The sequence below is a fragment of the Carassius auratus genome, chromosome 42, assembly GCF_003368295.1.
Source record: "Carassius auratus strain Wakin chromosome 42, ASM336829v1, whole genome shotgun sequence".
Lineage (NCBI taxonomy): Eukaryota > Metazoa > Chordata > Actinopteri > Cypriniformes > Cyprinidae > Carassius > Carassius auratus.
This window is the reverse complement of record NC_039284.1, coordinates 15,245,558-15,267,144: the sequence shown is the minus strand read 5'-3', so window position 1 is coordinate 15,267,144 and position 21,587 is coordinate 15,245,558. Positions and strand designations below refer to the sequence as shown.

General features: G+C 28.8%; 1 pseudogene; it reads left to right on the top strand.

The window, feature by feature from the left end:
- The window catches only part of LOC113060807 (1-phosphatidylinositol 4,5-bisphosphate phosphodiesterase beta-1-like), a 61,043-nt pseudogene that overhangs the window by 25,909 nt on the left and 13,547 nt on the right, over positions 1 to 21,587 (top strand).

Genomic DNA, 21,587 nt, shown 5'->3' with positions numbered 1-21,587 from the left:
TTACATTTCAAATTGAAATGCTGGTTCTGAAGTAATTTCAATAAGTGCAAAAAATATGTTTCTTTTTTATGACATAAAAGCGTTATGTCCGGTGTGGGTATTAGATTACCATATTTTCCGGACTATAAATTGCACTTTTTTTCATAGTTTGGCTAATCCTGCGACTTATAGTCAGGTGCGACTTATTTATCAAAATTAATTTGACATGAACCAAGAGAAATAAACCAAGAGAAAGCATTACCGTCTCCAGCCGCCAGAGGGCGCTCTATGCTGCTCAGTTCTCCTGTAGTCTACACTCATAGAGCGCCCTCTGGCGGCTGGAGACGGTAATGCTTTCTCTTGGTTCTTGGTTGTAAATAAATGAGACTTATATATGATTTTTTCCTAGTCATGACGTATTTTTGGACTGATGCGACTTATACTCAGGTGTCCGAAAAATACTGTAGATGCATTAGATGTTGTTTCTCCATCATCAGCAGCAGGTGTATCTCACGGAAAGAGATCGTAGCAGTCTTAAAGAGGCTTTACAGGCTTATTCTGCCATGTTTTATGGCGGCGCAGCTTCATTATTGTGCTTTTCCCTCAGGAAGCGAAGCTGCGGGAGCTGCTGGATGTGGGGAATCTGGTGGGACGGATAGAGAACCGGATGCTGACGGTGGTGACGGGACACGACATGGTCAACATCCAGTACCTCAACTTCATGGCCTTCCAAGAAGACGTGGCCAAGGTGTTTTACTGCCTCTGAACATTTCATCATGATATCTCTTGTGCAGCATGAATCCTGACCTGAATTGTTTTAATGAAAATGCCTTTTTTTTTGTGTTTGTGTTAAAGGAGTGGGCAGATGAGCTCTTCAGTCTGGCGTCGAACCTGCTCGCTCAAAACATGGACCGAGAGTCCTCTCTGGAGAAAGCGTGAGTACCTGATGACGAATATATCTGCCTGTTTCCATCATCACATGATTTTTTAGTTGAAGAGTCATTGTCAGGAAGCAGAACCAGATTTTAAAAGAATGTAACACTTCACTGAAAGCCTTGTGTAATGTATAATAATGCATTGACTTTATAAATGTGCAACAATTAAAAAATATATATTACAATGTATTATAACTGTGGTTAAGATCATACAGTGCATTATAAGTATACATTAAAACTACATTTATAATGCATTATATATAAAAGCTTTAAGCAAAGCATTACAGAATTAGCTTGTATCAATTAATTATTATTATTCATAAATTATTATAATTAATCTTCTTTAATTAATTCATTGGTTCTTTAATTTTTTATATTTATTTATTGATTGATTTATTAGGGTTTTTTTTTGTGAACTAACACTTTAAAGCAGGCCATTTAATTTTAACTGGAAAATAATTGGTGTTAATTTTAATAAAATACAAATTAAGATTTTGTTTGTGTGATTGTCTGTTTTTAATATTTTATATGTTTTTATCTTTTATCTGTGCATTTTAAACAAATTTTCTGAAATAATTATGAATATTAAAATATTAATCAATCAGTAAATTAACATATAAGTATTATTATAATTTTTTTAGTTTTGAAGTAACTTTGAATTGTATTTAGTTAGTTAGTATATACTTTTTAAAATCTAATTATATATTTTTTATATTAATATCAACTTATTTTTCATGTTTGTTATCTTTTAATTAATTAATTTATTTATTCATTCATTGTTTGAATCTAGTCATCTGTTTTTTTATTTTTTTATTTTATCAATTTTTTCATCATTTTATTTTATTTAGGTTTTTCCTATTGTAATCCATATTTATTTATCTATTTATGCATTTATTTTTATATGTGTACTTTTTTGTTTATTTTATACTGATTTTTAGTTTTTAATCTGTTTATTCGTCCAAATTTTCACTATATATTTGTGTGTGTGTATTTCTTATCTATTTATTTTAAATAAAAATTTCATATATATATATATTTTTTTTATCAATTTATCTGTCTATATCTATTTATCCATTTATTTAATTATTTGTGTACTGGTGACGAATAGGAATAAATATAGTGTGTGCATACCTATATTGATATATCTGTATCTATAACACAATCAGTAAGTGTTTCCAGAGAATGACTGATGTAGTTTGTTTTTTTATCACCAGCTTCACGAGACTCAAGCTGCAGACGAATCAAGACGGTCGAATCCCAGTGAAAAAGTAAGACGTCCTCCGTCTCATGCTGAAGCAGAACGTGATCAGATCTGAATCGTCCTCGTGTTTCTGTCTCTCTGCAGCTTCTTCCGCTTGTTCTCGACGGACCGGAAGCGCGTGGAGACGGCGCTGGAGAGCTGCAATCTTCCGGCCGGACGGGTGAGCATATGTTCGGCTAATCGCTCCAGAATCCCGCTGGCAGACAGGAACACCTCATGTTTCCACAGGAAGTCAATTTGTGGGCCTTACCCAAATCGTGTGCTGTCGGCACGCCGCTTGATAAACGATATCTCACGTTATTACTTCCAGAATCAAAGGGAGTCTGTTTGTTTGCCTTATTGTTTTGTAAAGGTTGAACATTGAACACATCTCAAAATCAATAACGTTAAAAGACCTCAGGAGGAAATAAAAAAGTGTTTAACTAATCAGAAATTTGATATTATTCTCAAATTTATTTATAAATTTTTCATTTATTTATTCTTTCAATTTTCTATTATTTATCTTTTATTTATGTGTTTGTTTTTCTTTTACTTTTTGAAAATAATTTACGCATATATTTATTTATTCATTGTTTTTATCTATTTATTTGTTTTTATTTGTATCTATTTATTTTTTTTAATTTGTCTATTATTTATTATTATATTTTTTAATTTATTTATTCATTCATACATTGTTTGTATCTATTCATCTGTTTTTTATTTGTTTATTTATAAATTTTGTTTATTATTTTATTTTATTTCGTTTTTTCCCATTTTAATCCATATTTATTTATCTATTTTTTTACCTGTATCTATTTATTAGTTTTTTTTATTTGTCTATTATTTATTTATTTATTATTATATTTTTAATTAATTAATGTATTTATTTATTTATACATTATTTGTATCTATTCATCTGTTTTTTTATTTGTTTATTTTATCAATTTTGTTTTAATATTTTATTTTATTTCAGTTTTTCCCACTTTAATCCATATTTATTTATCTATTTATTTATTTTTTTACTTGTATCTATTTATTCGTTTTTTATTTGTCTATTATTTATTTATTTATTTATTTATTATTATATTTTTAATTAATTAATTAATTTATTTATTCATACATTGTATCTATTCATCAGTTTTTTTATTTTTTTTTATTTATCATTTTGTTTTATTATTTTATTTTATTTGGGTTTTTCCCATTTTAATCCATATTTATTTACCTATTTATTTATTTATTTTTACATGTGTACTTTTTTGTTTATTTTATACAGATTTTTAGTTTTTAATCTGTTTATTTATTTGTCCAATTTTTCACTCTATTTATTTATTTATACTCCTTTGTTTTAGCTGTTTATCTGTTTTTTTCACTCCCAGGATCAAGGGGAGTCTATTCGTTTGCTTAATCATTTTACAGCAAATCTAAAGGTTGAACGTTGAACACCGGGAGATTTTCTAAATCCATGATGTTAAAATGGTTACAGTATGTGTACTTACAGTGTACTTACCCAAGAAAATAGAGGGTAGTGTAAGGAAACTATAATTACATTTACATTACATTGATTCATTTAGCAGACGCTTTTATCCATGAGGACAGTGGAAGCAATCAAAGAGAGCCATGATATATAAGTGCTATACTAACTTACTGCATGGGTAAGGTTAGATTTAGGTGTAGGTTCAGGGATTATTATCAAATTGTTGTATTTATGATAAGTAAATAGTCAAATAAAAGGTAAAATAAAATGCTACACGTAATGTGATGGTCTGTTCTTGTTCGTCTCTGCAGAACGACTCCATTCCTCTGGAGGATTTAACACCTGATGTTTACAAATCGTTCATCAACAACCTCTGCCCACGATCTGAGATTAACCAAATATTTGCTGATCTGTAAGTCTTTATAAAGCCATTTTCAGCTGATGCTGTATGACTTCAATAAGATAACATTTTGCATTTATTTATTTATATACTTACTTATACATTTATATATTTATACTTTATGCATTTAATTATGCAATATTTGTATCTATTTATGTGTTTTTAAGATTTATTTGTTTTTATTTATTTCGTTATATTTCTATTTTTTAAATGGATTCATCCTTTATCTGTTATACTTTTAATTATTTTAGTATATTTTTTAAATCAGGTTTTATTTATTTAAACAATTACATATTTGTCTGTTTTCATTCATGTATTTATTTGTCTAATTGAAAAAAATACATTTATTTATTTATATTTTATTTATTTATACATTTATTTATCGGTTTATCGGTTTATTATTTTTAGTTTATTTATACATTGTTTTTATTGTTTATATGTTTTTTTTAATCTATTAATTTATTTGACAAATTTAATGTGAAAGTTTATTTCATCCGTTTGTTACATTTACATTTTTTTTTTATTTAGCTTTTTTTTCCAGTTTTTTTTATTTCTATTTATTATTTTAATTCGAAATATTTTAATGTTAATTTTAATGTTATTTATTTATACATAGGTTTCTTAATTCAGTTTTTATATATTTATTTATGTCAAATTTTTCTGTTTATTTACCTTTTATTTATTTATTTTTATGTTTGTTTTTGTTGATATTTATTTGTTTATTTGTCTGTTTATCTTTTGTTTACGTATACTTTTATGTTAATTTTAGAGTTTTATATATTTTTTATTGTTTGTATGCATTTATTTAATTTGATTATATTATCCATAATTTGTTTTCTACTTTTTTATTATTCATTTTAATGTATGCATGTTTGTGTATATATGTATATATGCGTGTGTGTGTGTGTGTGTGTGTGTGTTTATAACTACTTATATATAGTAGTTAATGATGCCTTGAAGTCATATTGGAATGATATTTATGAGACGAGCGCACATGAGCGCATTGAAGTATTGTAATTAGTTGGGGGCGTAACAGTTTAAAATATCCTGATGAAAGATAATTGTATTGATCATAACAGAGGAAAAAAGAAAGTCATTGTGTAATTAGCATGCTGGGATGCTAGCTGCTCATCTCTGTGTTATGATTATCAGTGTAAACCGTATGCTCTTTCCTGTATCTCTGTTCCTCTCTCCAGCGGCGTGAAGAGCAGAAACTATCTGACGGTGGATCAGATGACAGACTTCATCAACAACAAGCAGCGAGACCCGCGTCTGAACGAGATCCTGTACCCGCCGCTCAAGCCCGAACAAACCCAGCTGCTCATGGAGAAATATGAGCCCAACCCAGCCATGATTCAGAAAGGTCTGTGCCAGATAAACGCCTGAAATTGATCAAAGCAGGCATTTTTCTCTCGCTATCGCTCTCGAGCACGTATGCTGTCATTTTCTTCCACTGAACACAACAGAAGCTCTTTCCCTGCTTTATAGTTCGGCCGAATGATTAAGAGTGTTAAGTAATAAATAGGAAACAAAATGGAATATATTATTGTTGTCATGATACTAAAAAGAAATGAAGTATTTAATCTAGAATTATAATCATCTTAACAATCAGAATAGCTGAAAAATTTGGCCCAAATCATATTTTGTTTATGTATCAGTATGTGTATAAAATAACAGCACTACTAGTAATAATATTAATACAAATATAAATACATTAAATTATTAAATTATTATAAACTACATTATTATTATTATTATAAACTACATTATTATTATTATTATTATTATTATTATTATTATTATTATTATTATACTATTCCACAATAAAATAAAACAAAGATTTAATATAATAATAATAATAATAATAATAATAATAATAATAATACTTATTATTATTATTATTATTATTATTATTATTATTATTACTATTATTATTATAGTAACATTTATATAATATTAATAAAATAGGAATAAATACTAATTATTATTATTATTGTTATTAACAAAAAATATTATATTATTATTTTTATAATACTAAAAATCAAGCAATCAAGAAATTATAATATTATCAATAATAATTTTTATAATTAAAAATACAACTGTAAAATTCTGGTACTAATTATTATGCCTTAATTTCTTAATTTCCAAGCATTAATCCATCAAGCTTTTATTTTGGTTGAAAACTGCATGAAGCCCTTAACATTCTCCATTTTTGGATTACAGCGCTGCAATATTGATTTTATTGAGTTCATAGTGACTAAAATAACACCATTACAGTATTTCAAATAGCTCACTCACAATATTGCAAATCTTCTAAAGTCATGTGACGCTTTGTGTGAGAAACAGACCCAAATTTAGTCATAATGCATGCAAAATCTTCCCCTTTGCTACAGCTTTCAAATACAGCATGACCGAAGACCGCGAGTGTTTGTGGGTGTTTGTCCATCAATCGCTGATAGACAGCTCCATGTAATTGTTAATTGCTGATAATTACGTGGGAGGGTTTTGCCTTGCATTCCCATGAGGTGTTGCATTTATATAAGAGCAGAAGACATCAGGTCTTTGTAATCGAGCACCGTCTGGTCCTGTCACCATGCTAATATCAAATCTAATCCCTCATTAGTTTTTTCCGCTTATTGATTGACAGCCACATTAAAACACTGATGGATTTGTGTATGTTGATGTTCTCGGTCGCTTTAAACGGCAAAAACCACGGAATATAACCAGGAAAGATCTTGTTATAAATCCCATCTCTATTAAATGCCTGTTGCCATCGATATACTAATATCAAAATACAAAAACTTTACAGAAACATCAGTCACATTTTGAATTTTTGGCATGAAAGATTAATAATTAGGTCTGAAACATATATACACATATATAATAATTAGGGCTAAAACTGTCTGATAAATGTAAATGTCGTCTTGTTTACGTCCTTCGAAGGAGGTTTGCTGTCTGTCAGCGAATCAGCACACAGTATCATGAATATTAATTAGATTGTGACTTTCGGCATAACATATTTTTTTAAGTATGCATTGTATTTTTATGTGTTTTATAGGCTACATTTATACATAGTTATAACATTTTTATATTATTAGTATTTATTTTTTATTTTATTATATACTTTATATTAGTATGTAAGTATCTTTTAGTAAATTTATATTAATTATTACAATTATATGAATTAGTATATTAATTTACTAAAAGATACTTACATACTAATATAAAATATATAATAAAATAAAGAAATAAATGTTTTTTGTTTGAAAAGAAACGGACAAAGCACCGAGCCCTGTGGGGCCCCCGTACTGTAGACCACCATATCAGACACACAGTTCTGTAGCCTCACATAATGTGGTCTATACAGGGCCGTTGTTAGTGGTGTGAAAGGTGGTGACAATTATAGGGGCCCACGGCTGAGGGGGGCACCCTGGTGATTTTGGCCGACTGCCTGAGACCAACATAAGAAGACGCTCTTGTGCGTCGTCATGAAAGATTATCAATTGCACGTGTTTTAAGTCTTGAAAATGTAAACATTTAAAACAGTGCATTCAAACATAAGACGCAGAACAACTCAACAGAGTTTGCACGCCGAGTTCGTTGCGCACACGGAGAGCTAGGCAAACACCAGACCGAGCTCTTCTGCGCTTCATCCCGTGCCTGAACGAATAAATATTCCTTACCAGTTTAAACATACAAACACAAAAATACACTCTTAAAAAGACACATACATAAAAAAAAACTTGTCATTGTGTGTATCCTCTCAAAAATGGTCGGTTATGTCTTAAGTAAAAGTAAACAAGAAAGAAAGAAATCAGATTGTGTATCATATTGGATGTATTATCTCTTAAAGTGACAGCACCTAATTTACTAGCTGCTGTCAGTGTCCTTAATGTCAATCCAATAAATGAAATGGGAGAAAATCATTTACTTCTCTTTACAGAATTACTTTGTAGTTTTAACAAGAATTCATCTTAAATAATCTTTAATTTATACAGTGAAGACTATGCAATGCTATTTACATGTGATTATTCAGTTTCTGTACCTGGACACCTACAACCTTGAAAAAACGTTGTGCTACAGCCCTGCTCATATACTAATTCATTCTAGACCGAAACGTATACATATTTATTGTTTAATGCAATTAAATATTGATTATTTCACCATTTTCTCACTGATGCTGTGCTATAAGGAGGTACATGATGCAGGAGTAGGCAAATAACAGTCTTTTAATTATAATCCACAAAGCAAACAAGGACTCGAGCTCGGGTAGCACAACATGAAGATCAAAATAATAGCCGACAAAGGACCAGTGGAAAAAAAACACAGAACTTGAGTACTAGAAACTTAATTGGGAGAACTGAAACAGGTGTGGAGCTAATTAATCAAAAACCATGGAAACGAACAAGGCAGGGGAAAGGAAACAGAAAACTAAATCAGACAAAACAAAACAGATCATACATGTGACACATTTTTGTGCAATATATGTTTTATGCTTATACATTTTAAATCAAAAGAAATAAATTTCAAACACTAATGAATACAAACCTTTTTTTATTTAGGGTTAGGGTTAGGGTTATGTATAGTAGTATAATATGCCCTAAACTGAGAAATATAGATATAAATAGCTTAATTTGATTAAAGATTAATTAAACCAACATTCTTGTGCAGTATGTACTTTTATACAATGCAAATCTACCGTATAAGGATCCATTTCTGTTAGGATGTGGCCTTAGAAGGCAGACAGCGAGGAAGTGCACTTGTGTGAGTCTGAGTTTTTCTTATTCTGTGGAAAGAAAACAAAACGTCCATAACATTCTGCATCGTTTCATTACCATAGCAACAATAACTCACGAGATGCGGTCCGACGCTGCGGTGGAGCCGGTTTATTTATATCTCTCAGAGCACAAGGCTCCACGGGCAAACCGGAGATCAGGTCACTGGATGATAATAAGCGGGCGGCCGTTAGTGATTGACAGGTGATTGATCAGGCACATTGAGTCCAGAGGGGCCAGCGATGGACATAGATGAGGATGATCATGGGGCTCTTTAGCTGGCGGTTCTAGCGTGACACCTTGCTGTCACGCGGATTAGCGACTCTGTTTTCTCAGTCCGATCTCAGAGACAGGCAGAAGACAGGCGAACACCCACACGAGACACAGCAGACACACGAGACGCTGATATTTGTGTGGTATTGATCATAGGTCTGGAAGAACAACAGGGTTGTAAATGCGGGAATGGTTTGCGTTAGCAGGATTATATTGTGCATTGTCCGATTCTCAATAAACGCTGGTGACGAGGTGCTTATTTTTTGTATTTTAAATGGTGGTCTTTTTTTTAACCTTCCAAAGCCGGACATATAAAATAATAATGATGACACAAAAAAAAAAAAAAAAAAAATGTAATGGAAGAGTTTAATGAAACTTTGGGTAAAATATAAAAATACATCTTAGAAAACGGTTGTATTACTGTTTTTTGTTGAGCATATTTCATACATTTTTTTTATGGCTCATATAGTCTTATATAGTGATACTAATATATGTTTATATGCAATTAATTGCAGTTGCTGATATTTATATGGAGAAAAAGTGATGACATTCTGTTGCTTGTAATGTAAAACAATTAGATATTTATAACTGTACAGCAGAAAAAAATTGCATGTCAAATATAATACCATGCATCTTGTTGTTTGAACCCAGCTTTTGGTCAAATATGGACTAACCCAACTATTGGGTAACATTTTTACATTTAATTTTTTACCCATAAGTTGGGTTAGACCATATTTGACCCAAAGTTGGGTTGCACCAACCCAACATGTTTTAAAACTGTTTATACTTTAAGGCAGTTACATGAAACGGTTGATTGGTTGGTCTGACTAGTTGCAAAACCCTCTGAAATCTTCAAATTAGACCTGTCTGAACTGGCCTGAAAACCAGCAGGATGCAGGACCGTGACAGCAGATGCAATCCTGTTCTTTCCTTCTCTGTTTAACTCGACAGGACAATTGCTGAATTTCAGCAGTGTGTGGTAATTGTAGTCTTTAAAACCCATTTGACTCCCCTTTCGCGACAGCAAGGTGCTTGGTGTTATTTCGGTGTGTGCAAATCAGAGGCTGTTTGCTCTGACACACGTCATCCAGCCTTCGCTGTACCGTCCTGCAACCAGAAAGAGGGCCACGGTTAATTACCTCCGGAGCTCTGCAAAGAACAAGTTTAATTAATGTAAACTGCTGGTGAGAATGAGTCACGGGGGACGCTCGTCCCCGAGTGGCTTCCCTTCAGCCCCGAGTGCTGTTTAGGGAGCGCTGATCTCCAGCTTGAGTTTAATTTGAAGTCTGTTTGCAATCGCAGTGCTAATTTACTCGACGTGGTGAGTTGTTACTTTAGGTGCAAAAGAGAGAAAGAGAGTGAGAATATCAGAGGTGAGCGTGCATATTAATGCTTTTATTTTGCAAGAACACATCGATTTGATCGAAGGTGGCACTTAAGACATTTATTATGTTAAAAAAAAAATATTTCAAATAAATCAACTGTCTGTTCATTAAAGTATCCTGGAAAATAAAATGCGTGAAATTGCAATGGTCTGAAATGTTATGATGCTGAAAATTCAGATTTGATCACAAAAATAAATTACGTTTTAACAGATATTCACATAGAAAACAGCTATTTTGAATAGTAATAACATTAATTTATTGTATATTTGCAATAGCTACAAAAATACATTTGTATATTATTAAATATATTTTTATTATATAAATAATTTTATCAGTTTCCATAATAATATTTTACTCTTTTATTCTATTTTTAATCAAATAAATGCAGCCTTGAAGACTTTTTTCAAAAAACATTGAACAAATCTTATCGACCTCAAAGTCTTGAATGATAGTAATAGTCCAAATATAACACGTTAAGGGATGTAGCTGGGTTGTGAATGCAGTTTTGCAGTTTAAAAGTCCTGAAATGTCTTCTCTACTGAAATGTGCTGCATGCACCTTCTTTGTCTTAATTGTGTAACAGGGCAGATCTCAGTGGAGGGCTTCGCCAGGTATCTGATCAGTGAGGAGAACAGCGTCATTCCTCCAGAAAAACTGGACCTGAGTGAAGATATGACCTTCCCTCTCTCTCAGTACTTCATCAACTCCTCCCACAACACTTACCTCACAGGTACCACAACACACACACACATACACACACACACACACACACACAAACATAAACTTGTCTGAATGCACATTTCATTACATAGTGTATCATGATAATGCATTTTTATAGCATCTTATAGCGGCTTAAATTGCTTCACAGAGTTTATATACTTTTATAAAGAAGACAACCACAACAATATAAAACAACATAAATGACAACAAAAGAGCAAATAAATATATATAAACCTGTTGTAAAATATATATATATATATATATATATATATATATATATATATATATATATAATGTTTTATTATGTTTTCCCTTTCATTAGCTGCAGTTTTAATAATTTTATTGAATGTTTTAGTCAATTCTATTCTTAATTATTTTTTTTACAATTGTTTATTTTTATTCATTTTTATTTCAGGTTTAGTATTAGTCATTTTAGTACAGCAAGTTAATCTAAAAGAAATTTTGAAATTGTATCTCTGTAATTAACTAATAAAATACTTTTTTATATTATTATTATTAATAATATTGTATAATTTTTTATACCAGTGTTCTTTAGTATCATTATTATGATATATACATATTATACATATATATATACATAATATGTATATATCATAATAATGATACTAAAGAACACTGGTATAAAATATATATATATATATATATATATATATATATATATATATATATATTCTCTGTTTTCAGGTTAATAAGCTAAAGTTATAGTTATTTTTATTTGTTTTTATTTCGTTTTTATTAGACTTTTAAAATGTGTTTTTATTAATAACAGTAATTTTACCAGATCAAGTTAATCTAAATTTGAAATGTTATTCTTAAGTCATAAATTATATCGATTTTTTTTTTTTTTTTTTTTTTTGTGAAATATCACTTAAATATCCCTTTACATTTCTGAAGATGCATAAAGTTGCAAAGTCCCAAAGTAGACTAAACGCCTAAAACTGAAATGATCTACAAAACAAAGCTCAAATGAAGGTTGTATGATTATCTGCTGAAAAAAAGAAGGATGCATCATAAGAGGAATCTGTGTTGCTTTACGAGCATTATAATAATAATTCCACATCTGACAATGCATTAGTGCATTTACATTTGTGTTCTTCTCAAAATCTACTTACAACAAAGTGTATTACATCATCTAAGAGCAATCATCAAGAGAGGGAGCTGAGAACACACCGCAGAAACCAAGAAGAAATGAATTATGATGCAATTATGGTCAGTGTACTGCTAATGTACCAATCTAAGACAAAGTGCATAGCTGCAGAAGTTTATACTTAACCGCTTCATGCTACAATTGGTGTTCTTAAAGGAACGGCATGTCCTTAAATAAAACTTCTGTCTCCATTTTTCAGCTTTATGTCCTTCCAAGCCGATATGTTTTTTTTTTTCTAAAACACATAAGGAGAATTCTGTCAAGCTCAATAAAGGGCAAAAACATGAAAGTATCATAAAGCAGTCAATACTATCAAAGCTTGGAATAAAATAACACAAGGTAGTTTTTTTTTCTGGGAATTCCTCAGAATTCAGTTTAAATCTCACAATTGTAAAAAAAAATTTCTCTAAATTCAATTTAAATCTAGAGTATTTTACTTTTTCTCAGAATTCATAGTTTACGTCTTGCAATTCTGACTTTTACGACTTTTTTTCTCTAAATTCTGACTTTTATTCTCACATTTTATCTCGTGTTTATAGAGCACTTTTCAGACTTTTTTCTCAGAATTGTGAATTTATAAAGTCAGAATTGTGAGATAAAAAGTCTCAATTATATTTTTTTATATTATTACCGTATTTTTTTAATTTTATTCTTTTATATCGTACTGTTATTATATCGTATATTTTTTGTTAAGTTAACATCTCATAATTCCTAAATGTATCTTTTTTTTTTTTTTTTTGATTCTATAGTAAGTTTACATTTTGGAATTTCGACTATTTTGGAATTCTAAGTTTACTTCTCACAATGCTGACTTTTTCTCAGAATTTTGAGTTTAAATCTCACAATTCTATATTCATTTTTCTTTTTTTTATTCTGTGTTTTCACCTTACAATATTTTTATTTATTTATTATATTTTTATATATTATATTAAAATAATTACATTTATGGGCAAATGAAATAGATTGCCTAAAATGACAATTATTAAAATTTTTGATCATTATTTCATGATAAATAAATGAATAAATAAATGAGGAAACAAATGAACAAATTACATAGATCACCCATATGTGACAGTTAATTTATTTGTTTATATTTTTAATGATATATAAAAAATACTTACTCATTTATATTTATGCACAAATAAAGTAACTACTTAAATTGACAATTTTATCTTTTTTTATCTATATATATAATCTCATAATTCATAATAAATAATATATTTTTTAATAATTAAATAATAAATAATTGTTTATAGTTTATATTGCACAGAGCTTTCGTCTCAGAATTACATATAATTTAAATTAGCAATTCTGAGTTTATATAATTGAAATTGTGAGATTGAGATTAGATTACATTTTATTGTCATTGCACATGCAAGGTTAAAGGCAACAAAATGCAGTAAGCATCTAACCAGAAGTGCAATAAGCAGTAAGTACAGAATTTACAATGTCTACAATATGTTACAAATGTACAATAAATATACAGATAAGGCAGTGTAAATTTTTTATCCTGTAGTGGAAGCAAGCTTTTATAACACACAGCTTGTTTATTTGCTTGAGTGCACATCAGTTTGCGCATGCATTGTGTGAGCGTTCACTGAGAGTGTGTGTGTGTGTGTGTGTGTGTGTGTGTGTGTGTTGTCAGCGGGTCAGCTGGCGGGGAGCTCCTCTGTAGAGATGTACCGTCAGACGCTGTTGTCTGGATGTCGCTGTGTGGAGCTGGACTGCTGGAAGGGACGCACGGCGGAGGAGGAACCCGTCATCACACACGGCTTCACCATGACCTCAGAGATCTCCTTCAAGGTGACCCACAGCACTCCACCACACCAGAGCCAGCTTTCATCAGCGCTCACAGTCAAGTAGTGCTTAACCCCGAGCTATTTACTGCTTTTAGAGACGTTTCCAGAAAAAAATCTGTCAGTTTTTCACTGTCTGATACACAGTCGCAAACAAAACCAGAGCCCTGTGAGTGCTTGTTTAATTTGATCAAAGTCTATAAATTGTAAAATAAATATTCATCTGAATTCTTTATTTTATATTTTGTATTTCATTATGCTTTCAGCTTCCGTTAAAAGTTTAGTACATTTAATTGATGTCTATTCTGCAGAATTCCCCAAACATTTCCACCTGAACCAGTGAAGATTTTATTATATTTTACTTTATTCTGTATGTTGTTCTTTGTTTTATATTATTTAAATGTATTATATTTTATTATGCTTCCAGCTTCCAATAAGAGTTCCAATTAGCGCAATGTAATTATTAATATATATATATATATTAAATATTGTATAAAAAAAAAATAAAAAAAAAAAAATATATATATATATATATATATATATATATATATATATATATATACATAAAATTAAATTAAATTCTGCAATATATATATATATATATATATATATATATATATATATATATATATATATATATATATATATATATATATACATAAAATTAAATTAAATTCTGCAATATATATATATATATATATATATATATATATATATATATTTATTTATTTATTTATTTTTTATTTTATTTTTTTTATTTTTTATTCAATATTTAATTGCAGCTTCTAATAAGAGTTTAGTACATTTAAGGCTGCATTTATATGATCACAAATACTTTCAAAACAGTAATATTTTAAAAAATTAGTACTGTTTAAAAAGCTGTTTTCTATGTGAGTATCTTTTAAAGTATAATTTATTTCTGTGATGCACCGCTGTATTTTCAGGATCATTCCTCCAGTCTTCAGTGTCACATGATCTTCAGAAATCATTATAATATGCTGGTTTACTGCTCAATTATTAATAATAAATTAAAATTAAAATTAATATTTTTCTTGTTTAGCCACTTTTGACCGGTAGTGAATAGTTTAATTTATATAATAAATGAAAACCTAATTAATGCACATTGTATTCATTATCAAGTGTAATAGATAACACAATAAAAAAAAAAAAGCTGTGCATTTAGTATTATAAATGCATAAAAAAATAAAATAAACTATTTAATAGAGCTATTACATTTTGACATATTGAAATATTTCATGATAGAAAAATGATTTAAATTCAGCTGAATCTGTGGTTATTTTCCAGGAGGTGATCGAAGCCATCGCAGACTGTGCGTTTAAGACGTCTCCGTTCCCCATCATCCTCTCCTTCGAGAATCACGTGGACTCGTAAGTGTCGGCTCCTCGCAGCGATGGCAACGAAGAGTGGTTAGAAGCGTCTCTGAGATGCATCATTTGTTTTCACTCATCATTGTCCTCTTGTGAGATGTCAGACGCGCTAAGCACTAGCACTAGCGCTAGCATCATCCTCTGTGTGAAATCAGAGATGACATGAGATGAGCTTGCACTTCAGTAACATCACAGAACGAGATGTATGTGAACGTCGTAAGGGGATAATTTTCAAACCATTTTAATAGTTATTTGATTTCAGCTCCCAGAGTTTAGGATATTTTATTAATTGACAATATTGCATATTTTTACAAAAAATCCCCTAAATCAGCGACCATTTAATTTAATGTAATTTAATTTTATATTATTTTATGGTATATTGTTAATTATGTTGATATGTTTCTTTTATTTTGTTATTTTATTTTAATAATAATAAAAAAATATTATTACGCTAGATTTTATTTTAGATTTATCTATAGTTTTATTTTTTATTTCATTCTTTATTTTAGATTTAGATTTTATTTCGTCATGCAGAAAGCATCCAATAAAAGTTTAGGAAATTTTAGTTATTGCCATATTTACATCTATTCTGCAGAATTCTACAAAACTTCCCCCTTAATCAGAAAATCTAATCTAATTTAATTTATTTTTTATTTTATTTTTATTTTATTTTTTGCTTTATTTCATTCATTCATTTTTTATTATGCTTTCAGCTTCTAATAAGTTTTCAATACATTATGTTTATTACCATATATAAATACACTATGCGGAATTCTACAAAATCTACCCATAAATCAGCAAAGATATTAATTAATTAATTAATTTATTTATTTTTATTTATTTTATTTATTTTTATTTATTTTTATTTTATTTTATTATAAAAAATATTATATATATTTTTTTTTTATTGTATTTTATTTTATTTTATTTTATGCTTTCATCTTCCAGTATGATTTTACTACATTTTATTTATTGCTATATTTAAATCTGTTCTGCTGAATTCTACAAAAATCTCCCTCTAAATCAGTGATTTAATAAAAGGTCTGCAGATGTAATTTTTGTCTGATGCAAATGTTTCATGCACTAATGTTGTTCTGCGTTGTAAGTGCAATGATGTCAGCTCTAATTCAGTTTCTGTTGCATCTCAGCCCCAAACAGCAAGCTAAAATGGCAGAATATTGCCGATCCATCTTCGGGGACGCTCTTTTGACTGAGACTCTGGAGAAATATCCTGTAAGAGTATCTCTCCCACATGCATTGGTGCTCTTTTAGCGGCCGCGTGCGTCCAGTTCTCTCATGACAGATTCTGCTGTGTTTCAGCTCGAGTCCGGCGTTCCTCTGCCAAGTCCTCAAGAGCTCATTGGAAAGATCCTCATCAAGAACAAGAAATCTCACCCCAAACCCTCGGATGGCAGCACGAAGAAGAAGCTGTCTGAGCAGGCGTCCAACAGCGACTCGTCCAGTGTCTTTGAGCCGTCTTCACCCATTGCTGGACCCGCAGGTATTATAACAGAGCTGCATGATTGAGTCAGCCTCTGCTAAATTAAATCAGATTTCAATCAGTTCATTTAAGTGTCTGTTATTTTAAATATTGATTAAAATATTTTATTTTATTTTATTTTATTTTATTTTATTTTATTTAAAAATATACAAAACATAGTGCTGCCATTGTTAGCATTTATTAATTGTAAATAAAATATAATGCATTAAATTTTTTAGAAATTAGTAATTGTAAATATGCAATATAATAAATTAAAATATTTTTGTAATAAAATATAAATGCTTATTAATTTGTTGGAAAGTTGTGAATATACAAGTTATGACACATTCAAATTAAATGTGTAAATTATAAATACACAATATAATATATTATACAATTTACAGTTTTTATTTTATTATAATATAATTACTAGACTTTATAAAGCATAATATATTATAAAATAATAATAAAATATTTTATTGTCAATACACACTAAATTATTATTTTTTTAAATTTAAGTTAGTATTAGTAAATAGTAAATGTAATATAATTATAAAATATAATATTATATAATATAACAGTATAATTCAAGAGTAATTTGAAAATTGTGAATTAAATATGATTTTAATTTTTATGCGTTTATAAATTGTAAATATACAGTTTTTATATTGTATCATATACAATATATGATAAATAAAATAAAATAGCAAATTTGCTGATTTTAAATGTACAGTATTATATAGTAAATTAAAATTACATTTCTGATTTGTAAAAACATAATATATTAATTAAAATTACATTTCTAATTTGTAAATAAACAATAAATTAATTATAAATTAATCTATATTATATAATAAATGAAAATCAGATTTCTAAATCATAAAATTATAATATCTTAAATGAAGATTACACTTCTAAATGGTAAATCTGCAATATACAGTATTAAAATTAATTTCCAATAAATAAATCCCAGTATAAATTTCCAATATATAAACTTGTGTGCCAGGTTAGTTCGGTTAAATTCACTCTCTTCTAGTTATTTTCTAGACATGCAACTTAAATGCATTGGGAGTAAAAATACAGACAACAAAATTGTAACTTTGATCCAAGTGCACTTAATATTTTGTAATTGATATCTGACATTTGTCGAAAGCAGCAGTGGTTTCCAGAGTGCATTGAAATCTTTCAGAAGTGCTGTAATGGGGATTGTGCTCATGTCTATCTTTAGCAAGTCGAAAGAAAGCGCGATTGCAGAGCAGAAGCAGACGGCATGAACTCAGTCCGCCGGTCTGTACGTGTTTGTCACAGCATGCTGACATTTGAGCCTGTGTTTGTGTGGGACGTGTGATGGATGCGAGGGCTCGCTCTCAAAGATTGAGTCCAGACTGCACTGACGCAGAAAGCAGATGTTGAACAGCTGGATCCACCTGTAACACCACAGAGACCCGGAAATCAGAAGAGGAGAGAAGAGAAGAGAAGAGAAGAGAAGAGAAGAGAAGAGAAGAGCGCACTTCTCAGGAAATCAGTGCAGATGCTTCCTGAATCAAATAGATTTCATTTATTCTTGATCTGATGACTCTATTAATAGATAAATAAATAAATAAAATGTAATTTATTATAAATAATATATATAAAAAATATATATTTGTGTATATTTTTGATAATTATTTCATGGTAAATAAATGAATAAATTAATGAGGAAACAAATGAACAAATGAAATAGATCACCCATACGTGACAGTTAATTTATTTGTTTATATTTTTTAATGATATATGAAAAAATACTTACTAATTTATATATATATATATATATATATATATATATATATATATATATATATATATATATATATATATATATATATATATATATATATATATATATATATATATATATATATATATATATATAATGATAGATAATGTATTCACAAATAATTTATTGGTATGTGCAAATGAAATAAATCCACCAACAAATACCAATTATGTAATTTATTGATTTTTTTCAAGATAAATAAATATTTTATTAAACAATTTATGTTTATTAATATAATTAAATGGAGCATCCATTAATGCCAATTATTATGCCAATTAATGCCAATTATTAATGCCAATTATTTATTTATTGATACTTGTTCAATTATAGATGAATAAAATATATAGCCTATATATATATATATATATATATATATATATATATATATATATATATATATATATATATATATATATATATATGCAAAAATCCATTAAGGACAATTATTATTACATTTAAATTTATATTTATGTATGTATGTATCCATATAGACACAAATATGAAACAAACCAACCATGAATGACATTTATTTTTTTCATAATTTTTATAATTTGTTTAGAGATACATAAATAATGGAATAAATACTTTACATGTATGCACAAATGAAATGGATCACCCCTTACATAAATGAGTGTTTTTGATTGTTAGGTGTGTGTTGTTGTGAGGTTTGAGATTGAATCATATCTTGAGAAACTCCACACTTGATGTGACTGAAGTCTGATCTGATGCTGTTGTTGTGCTTCAGCGCCTGCAGAGGTGGAGGCTGAGGATGATGAAGATGAAGATGATGACGATGATGACTGTAAGAAGTCCATGGACGAGGTCAGTAAGAGTTTACGCTTTTATATTATAGTATTGATTCATATTTTGAATGAGCTTTGATTTGTATATATTCAGTTTTAATTTAACTTGAAACTTTAGTAACTTTGTTAGGTGTTACAAAGGCGCAATATGTAATTTTTCTGATTTAAAAATAGCAGAAATCACTATATATATATGTTATATATATGTTTTAGTTGTGTACTTACATCATCCCGACAGTTTCCACGAACTTTCAAATCCGGAGAAAATTATAGTTTAATTAGAAGACACGGCACGTTTCTTTATTTCCGTTTTGTCGCCCGTCTATGGCGTCATATAAACTTTGACCCCTCTAGTCTATCTAACTTCCTGCGGAACCTCCAAATACAAAGGCGAACAGAAACAAAGACGAGACGAAGAAGAAAAAGTAGTAGCCTTGATCGAGACTATTATATTTTATATTTCTATTGTTTATATTCGTATTTTAACCTCAATCAATAACTTAGTTATGGATCATGATTATGCTTTGCCTGCACGTTCTGTGAAGCGCAAACGCACGGATGAAATAAAATGACCCGACATGGTTTTGGGACAAGAGAAGCAACAAGACACGGGTAAATATTGGAGTTGCATTTCCAAGATAGAGTTTCGTGACAAGCTGAAACTACAGAGAGATGCCGAACTCGCTTGCATTCTGATAAACAGGTATGCATCCATTCAGCTAACTGTATCTATCCGTATATTTTGTGAAACGATGATGTCTTGTGTAAAACGCAGACGGACTAGCTCTCATGTAAATCTACATTTGTTCTATATCTAGCTGAATAAAGTAGCTTCAAATGCAGTTCTCTAACTTGTTCGATATCATAGTATAACGTAATTATAATTATTAACGAAAGACGACCGTGTTTTTTTTTTTACATATATTACTACTAGCTAGATGGAATATTGATTTGATAGGGGTCTCATAATTCATATATCTCTCCGTTCGAAAAGACATGATTTTCAAAATACTAAGTTAGAATGAGCGAGGAATTTGGGACAGAGCGCGTGCTCCAATGAACAACAACTCCCATGAGCCTTACGCATTTTCCCGACATCATCAAAGTACGTCTTATGTTATTATTTTGATTGAGTGACCCCTGGTGGCCAAAAATTACATACTGTACGTTTAAAGCTTGAATTTATTTTATTTTAGTTCATTCGAGTAATTTTAGTAGGTTTATTCATTTTAATATTTCAACTTAAAATTGTTTCAATTTATATATATTTTTAGCTTTAATTTATTTTTATTTCAGGTTTATTCATTTTAATATTTCAACTTAAAATTGTTTCAATTTATATATTTTTTAGCTTTAATTTATTTTTATTTCAGGTTTATTCATTTTAATATTTCAACTTAAAATTGTTTCAATTTATATTTTTTAGCTTTAATTTATTTTTATTTCAGGTTTATTCATTTTAATATTTCAACTTAAAATTTTTCAATTTATATTTTTTAGCTTGAATTTATTTTTATTTCAGGTTTATTCATTTTAATATTTCAACTTAAAATTGTTTCAATTTAAATTTTTAGCTTTAATTTATTTTTATTTCAGGTTTATTCATTTTAATATTTCAACTTAAAATTGTTTCAATTTATATTTTTTAGCTTTAATTTATTTTTATTTCAGGTTTATTCATTTTAATATTTCAACTTAAAATTGTTTCAATTTATATTTTTAGCTTTAATTTATTTTTATTTCAGGTTTATTCATTTTAATATTTCAACTTAAAATTGTTTCAATTTATATTTTTTAGCTTTAATTTATTTTTATTTCAGGTTTATTCATTTTAATATTTCAACTTAAAATTGTTTCAATTTATATTTTTTAGCTTTAATTTATTTTTATTTCAGGTTTATTCATTTTAATATTTCAACTTAAAATTGTTTCAATTTATATTTTTTAGCTTTAAT